Source organism: Helianthus annuus, chromosome 3, assembly GCF_002127325.2.
Source record: "Helianthus annuus cultivar XRQ/B chromosome 3, HanXRQr2.0-SUNRISE, whole genome shotgun sequence".
In the NCBI taxonomy this organism is placed as follows: domain Eukaryota; kingdom Viridiplantae; phylum Streptophyta; class Magnoliopsida; order Asterales; family Asteraceae; genus Helianthus; species Helianthus annuus.
In genome coordinates this window covers 141,427,796-141,435,926 of record NC_035435.2, presented here as the reverse complement: position 1 = coordinate 141,435,926, position 8,131 = coordinate 141,427,796, and positions in this window count along the sequence as shown.

The following is an 8,131-nucleotide window of genomic DNA, read 5'->3' as shown; positions in this document are numbered from 1 at the left end:
AGTTCATCCTTTTCTTCAAATTGAAAGATGAATTGGGGCCAAATCACATGCATGAACATAAATTAGTGATACTCTAAGCTTTGGAGACCATAAGGTATGTAAAAATTTATGTTTTTGTGATGAATAGTATATGGAGGAACTTGAAGGTGGTAACCTTGAGTTTAATATTTTTGTTAGTATGATGTAATTGATAATGAAATTATGTGTAGGATCATCATACTTTCAAGTATATGTGAAATACTTGAACAAAATAGAGACTTAAGTATATGCTCATACTTGTCATGAAATGGGTTTTGTGATATAATGAAAATTGATGTTGATTTGATGTTTATGATCACCATACTTGCTTGTATGTGTAAATTACTTAAACGTTTTAGAGGTTTGATTAAGTGTTTTACATGCTATGAAATGGGTTTTTGACATGAAAGATGAAGCCATGGTTATTTGGTCAAAATGATGAATTAGCTCATGATAATTAAAAGTTTATGTTGACTTGATGTTGAGAAATGCGTGAACTTGTTGAATTGAAAGAAACATGGTGAGTTTGTTTGGCAAAGTTAGCTAAAAGATAACATAAAAATGATGCCCACCAAGTGTTTGATAGTATGCCTAAATTAGTTTTATTGAACTTGTTAGTGCATTTTATAAGTCAATTGGCAGTTTGACTTTTAATAGAATTGGATGAAAAATATAGTATAAAAGTCCACGAGGGTGATGGTCATGATGTTGGATGACTAATCTAATCATCTTGTGGATGTTATATGATAGTTTGACTCTTGACAAGCTAGGTGAGAGCTTGGAACGAAATGGGTCAAGCGGGTCAAAGACGCGAGAAAACATGGTCAGACGCAAGGTAAGTAAAAACTTACACCTCTTATAATAAGATCTCTATATAAGAAATGTAAAGAAGTTGAATTAAACAACGACTTGTTAAAGTCAAGACCTATGGTGTAGACCAAATGAGTCAAAATGGGTAAAATTATGTTAGATTACATTTTTGTGATCAAATAAAGAATTTTAGAATTTGGACTCTAAGGTGTAAACCAAAACGGGTAAAACGAGTAAAAATAAGTTTTCGGTATAAACACTTCCTGACACGAACTAAAATGGGTCGAATAAGTAAACATAAGTTTTTGTTGTAAACACTTGCTGACGCGAACCAAAATGGGTCGAGCAAGTAAAAATAAGTTTTTGGTTTGACGCGAACCAAAATGGTTTGGACGAGTAACAATAAGCTTTTGGTGTAAACACTTGCTGACGCAAACCAAAATTGGTCGAGCGAGTAAATATAAGTTTTTGGTGTAAACACTTGCTGACGCGAACCAAAATGGGTTAGGCGAGTAAATATAAGTTCTTGGTGTAAACATTTGCTGACGCGAACCAAAATGGGTTGGGCGAGTAAAAATAAGTTCTTGGTGTAAACACTTGCTGACGCGAACCAAAATGGGCCGAGCGAGTAAAAATAAGTTCTTGGTGTATACACTTGCTAACGCGAACCAAAATGGGTCGAGCAAGTAAAAATAAGTTTTTGATGTAAACACTTGCTGACGCGAACCAACCAAAATGGGTCGAGCGAGGAAAAATAAGTTTTTGGTGTAAACATTTGCTGACGCAAACAAAAAATGGTTTAAACGAGTAAAATGGCAAATAACCATTTATCGGTTATTAACATAATGACTTTTATAAACGTGTCCCTATGGTGCAAACCATAAGGGGTCAAACGAATAAAATGGTAAGTAAATACCTTTTGGGCAATAAACAATACTTGGTTATATCAAAATGCAAAAAGGATAAGCTAAGAAGCAAGTCAATTGGACAATTGGGTCAAACGGGTCAAATGGTGATGTTATCACCATTTGAAAATAACGTTTAATGCTTTGTTTGTTATGGGCATGCATTGCCACGAATTAGTAAATAGAATCGCAAGGTAGGGATGTTCATCGAATCGAATATCGAATTTTCGAATTATTCCAATATTTTTTTTATTTTCCCTTGAATTCGAATTCGATTAAAACTTACTGAATTCTATTCGAATTCATATTCGAATAAAAAACCCAATTCGTATTCAATTAAAAATTTGAATTCGAATCGAATTCGAATAAATTCGATTTAATTCAGATTCTTTAAAAACATGTAAAAAACTATCAAAATGAAACATAAATTTTAAAGCAGCCATAAAACACGATATCACATTAAAAAGTTTCAAATAAAGTACCACAAGTCTAAAATTCAAAACGAGAAGTCGAAAATAACCACTTTACATTACAAGTTAATATTTTTAGGGTTATAAATCTATTGATAGATTTGTTACTTAGGTTTAGTTATGGGCCATGTAGTGGGTTTGGTAATGGGTAATTTTAATACTTGGAAAAAAAATTGAAAATAATTTATAGTATAGCTTATTAAAAGTTATATATGCATTATATATAAAAATAATAAATAAAAATGTATAATTTTTATTCGAATTTCGAATCGAATCAAATTTGAAATTATAAATTCGTATTCGATTTACTTGACTCGAATTGAATCGAACTCGAATTCGAATTCTTTTAATTGAAACGAATTCTTGATAATCGAATCGAATTTAAACGAATTTCGAATTTTTCGAATTCGAAACGAATTCTGAACACCCCTATCGCAAGGTATTGCATAACAGGTCAATGCTTGACCCACGCCAAGTATGTGCATTGGTCATGCTCTTAGTGGGGGCTTGCGATACGACTAAAGTTGGTTGAGTCAAGGGTGGACACTAGATCACCTCAAGTGAGATATGTCTAGTATTTTGGCAAAACGGTCATTAGAGCCAAAGACATGTTCATGATGCGAAAATACGACCATTTGAGTTTTATAAACACTAGACTGTTGGAAAAGTTTTATGTTCTAAGGGACATAATAAATCAAGATGGGTTAACGAGTTAAAGTGCCCACTAGTTTTAAAATAAGCTTTTAAAAGCCCTTCGGTTGTAAAAAGAGACTAAATTTGACCAAAACGCCCCCGGATGATAAATCAGGCAAACTAACTTTAAAGGTAAATTAAATATGAGTCATATATATGGGTTGACCCTTCCGGTAACATAAAAGTGGGAGGCGCAAAGTTTTTTTGGCGTAAAGTCTCCTAACGGGTCGTTTGCATTTTTAGCCTATGCTTCATTTTACCGGCAACCCCTATACTTTCAATGTTTACATTTTTAACTCTTTTTGCTCTTCCTTTTTCGTTTGTTACCCAAAGTTTCACCCACATTGCAATTCTAGTCCATTGGCTTTGCAAATGTCAACGTTTAATCCCTCAAGTTTCTAATATTCCAACTTTACCCAAGTACCATATATATCATGCGTTTTTAACATATTATTTTCTTGAATGGTATTCGTCCGCTAATTTCTTTTTTAAAGAACTAGTTTGTTTCGACTTTACCCATTTCTTTCCTTTACTTGAAAAAAATACCCATTTCTTTCCTTTACTTGAGAAAAGTAAGTTTTTACGTGCGGATTTTTATGTACACTTCGGTATAGATTCGAGTTGATCTACGTTCTTTCAGTAAGTTTTTATGAAACGAGTCAGTGCAAGTATAATACGTTTTCTTTACATACTAAAACCGAGCGTTGTTAATTATAATATATTCATTCGACAGTATAAATTCGAGTTACTATGCGTTCCATGTGTTTTCTATTTTATAGCTATAAGAAGCCCTTTTTGATTGGCGTGCATCGGTCTCGGATCAGTTATCACTTGTATTAATTCGTTCGATATTTGCATTGTACCTACGCCTCAACACGCACAGGTCTGTTTACTAGTTACATGTTAAAACAAAACTTAAAAACTTTTTGACATAGTAAAAAAATTGTATCAATCCTAAATTGCATGCACTATAATATAAAAAGTTATACGGTAGATTTACCTATTAGTAAAAGATATCAAAATCTAAGATCATGAAAAGTTCAACTTAATGTACGTACATGATTTTTTTTTATAAACTTACCGTACCAACATTTTGATATACTTTTTGTACCATTCGTGTACAACTTGATAACAACTAACATAATTTGCATCTATATAGGATTCTGTAATTTGAACAAAGAAGAATAAAATAAAGAAACAACTATATCAGCAAAAGCAGCAACATAATGAGCTTCATGCTTTTTTTTCCTTATCTTATTTAAAAAAATAAAAATACAAAACAATATTTCACAATACATACATGCTTTTTTTCTTTTGTAATAAGATTAAAAACAAGATAACCTCAAAATTTTGTGTTTAAAATTAAATTTAACAATACATACATGCTTTTTTTTTCTTTTGTAATACGATTAAAAACAAGACAACCTCAAAATTGTTTGTTTAAAATTAAAAAAATGTATGCTTGACTTTTTAAAGTTTTGTACAAGTAAATCAGATTTTGTTTGATACCCTTCATATGACTTTTGATTTTTACGAGACTGTATTTGATCCAAACCTTATACGTGTAAATTTATCCTATAAAGTCTACTAAGAATAAAAAGATTACAAAGACACAAAAGATCGTAAAATATAACACAATGGCAAGCAAAATATAACACAATGGCGAGAAAAAAAGACATAATAAGTCGCAAAAAAGTCACAATAAGGCAAATATAGAAAAAACACAATGTTAAATAAAAAGACACAATAAGCTAAATAAAAATTCTAAAATCTAAAAGCTATAAATTCAAAAGTGAAAACCTAAAATCTCACACCGTAAAGTTCGAGGAGACGCTTACAATACCGCTTGAATGTGGTCAATAAGAGTCAATTTAATACCACTCTTACGACTTCTTATTTTAAAATGTATTTTATCCTTAACCAGTTAACCTTATACTCATATACATTATTGACACTATTGAAATCCTGTTCTTAATGATGCAATTTATCAAAATAAAAATATATTGTATTTATGAAATATTTCACAATCTAAGATATATAATAAAAATAACTAGATGAAGTGCGATGTTTCCACCCCTTCCAAAATAAATATTTATTTGGTTTACCAAACTAACACCTTTAGATATAAAAAAAAATATGGTCAGGTCAAATGGTTTCAATTTTTTAGTTCTTTTGCGCATTAACACCAAGTTTCATTAATGTTTCTATTGAGTTGTAGAGCATTTCAGTCATTAACATCTGTCAAACTAATTATATAACTTTCTAATATTAAGGACTCTTTATGTATTTTATACAAAGTATTAAAAAGACAAAATAAAAAAGAACACACAAAAAATATATCACACACATCAAATTTGCCTGCTTCATCTTCTGCGAATTTCGGCAAAGCAACCGAAAACCTAGATATATAGACACATTACAAATATTGTCTCTCTAATTATATTTATATAATCTTAAAGAGAAAGGTCGGTAGCGTGACATAGATATATAGACACATTACAAATATTGTCTCTCTAATTATATTTATATAATCTTAAAGAGAAAGCTCGGTGGCTGTCACGCCACCGACCCATTCTTTTATATATATTATAGTGACCTGAAAGTTGGTAACAAAATGAGAGTTGGATGAAGTGGTTAAGTCTTTGCTGTTGTAACACACGAACCCATGTATGATTCTCTTCCACTGTATATGTGATATTTTTTTACATTTAGTAGTGTCTCAATACTTTTTCCTTTTTTCTATTCCATTGTTTTTTTATTCAGTAGGTGTTCACAACCTTTTTCCCTTTTCTATTTTCTTTTATTTTCGTTTTGTATCTTTATTTTTTCTTTTCCTGTGTACATTTGTTTATTTATCTTTTCTTTTCCTGTGTACATGCAGATAATAAATATATCTACCAATGAATGAATATAGATGAATATATGTAGGTATGTATGTAGATGTTTGTTTTTCGTGTACGAATATCCACTTTCTAATCCATATTTTCATTATTTAGCTTAAAAGAAAAAAAAACTATATTTTCACATGGTTATTTTTTAGTACGTATCGTTATAAGTTCACGTTTCGACGTAACTTTCTCACGTATTTTTTTCGGAAACAAGTCGGGTTAATATAATGCGTTTCATGTTTATTTTTATGGGTGGCTATAAATTCATGTTTCGGTGTAAACGATATAAATTCACGTTTCGACATAATTTTTTTTTCGAAAACAAGTCTGGTTAAGTATAATACGTTTTCATCCTTATTTTAGCATACGATTTTGGTTGGTCTATGTTTTGACATAAATTATATTTGGAAACGAGTCTGGACTTTGGTCATTCGACAGTATAAATTCGAGTCACTGATTGTTGATGCTGCTAAGTCTTGATTCAAATATAAATTCGAGTCACTGATTGTTGATGCTGCTAAGTCTTGATTCAAATATAAGGATGATGTAGTGGTTATGTGGAAACCCGGGTTCAGTTCTGTTTCTTTTATAACTATAATGTTTATATAGGTTACACTAAGTTAGATTGGATACGTCGAAACACACGTTTTCATATGATTAACGCATCACATAACGTGTCATTAGCTATAAACAACGGCAACGTTGCCTCCAAAAGAGGGACATGTCATTAGGACTAAGATAATCTCTTAAAAAACCCAAAGTGCAAAAATCATCAAATGATACATAAAAAATGAGTTAGAGTCAAGTGATTCTTTCTTGTCTATTTATTTCTTTCACTTCCTTAGTTTCTTTCTTTATTTTACTTATTAAAAACCTTTTCTCAAAATTTGGTTAGATTAGACGTTGATAATATTCCGGCACTAAAAGCTCTTGTGTCCTTGGATGACCTCGGTATCTTACCATCACTATACTACGCCAACAATGGGTGCACTTGCCCTAGCATGTTGTAGAGAGTGATAGTGTTATATCGTGTTTTATAAATTTAAAACTTGATAAAAGAGTAAAAAATACTTAAAAATATACACACCCTCGCTCATGTCATCTTCTTTTTTAGTTAAATTTGCTCTTGCTTCAACCAATATTAATATAACACCTACTTTTATCAATCAAAAATAGACACATGGCAATTTAAAGAATTAAATAACTAATAGTTATCCCACACGTGAGACTTTTGTTATATTAACTAACATTAGGGTGAGATGGGTGGGTACGGGCAATCATGCGGTGACCCGTTTGCCTAGCGGTAACACCGTCGCCGTCAATATATTTGCCGCGCAATGGGTAGATTTTCAGTGACTACTTGCAATGTTTGAATGTTGAGGAGGCAACGACTAGATTTAGAATAGAGAGGGGTGTCCAATCAATCATAATATTCATGATGGCATAAAACTGTGTAGTTAATAATATTAATAGTTAATGTTTTATTAATTTTACCACCAAAAGAATATGTATTAGATCTCCTTGGTATTTAACTACTCAAAAGCATGTACATTGAAAAGGTAAAATAAAGCTAAGGTTTAACTTTTAGTCCATTAATTAATAATAATATTATGTAACAGTGTGTTTGTGTTCTAAATTAAATGAACGATTTGGTTCTTTATTAGTATAAACCCATGAGATTGGTTGCTTGAGTTTGAAGCGTCGTTGTCCGCTTTATGGAATTTATTCTCATCTTCTCGATGAATATATTCTCATTCGATGTTAAACTTTTGGTTGGTCACGTACCACTTATAGATGGACAGTTGAGATTTATGTACCTTTTCAACTCAAAGCCCTCCCTAATCAAACGATCATAATTTAACTCATTTACTTACTAAAATTGGATTTTCAATTTTGTAAATTCTTTTATGGTTTTTAATTTTGTAAACACTTTTTGTAATGTATATAAAACATTTATTTTCCGAATATAAACCATTCCTTTATAAAATTTTTGAAGTCTTTGAAAACTATTGACAATTATTAGATCTTGATATGTTCTTGAACATACAATTACGTCACAAGTTTTTATTTAGTAAATCTAAGAATGTAAAAAAATCTTTAAAAAAGCCAAGAAAAATGACGCCAAAATATATAATTGTGAAAATAAATTATCAACTGAAACACATGTTTTTATCCTTAAAACATTAAAAAAAACGTTAAAAATGATAACGAAATTGATATAATTAAGAATCTAAACTCCACAGCTTTTGAAATTGAAGATAAAATAAGAATATTTCAAAAGACACTAGTAAGGAGGGAAGAGATGGTGATTGATAGTAGTTGGGATCTTTGTAGTGTGAGGAGTAAC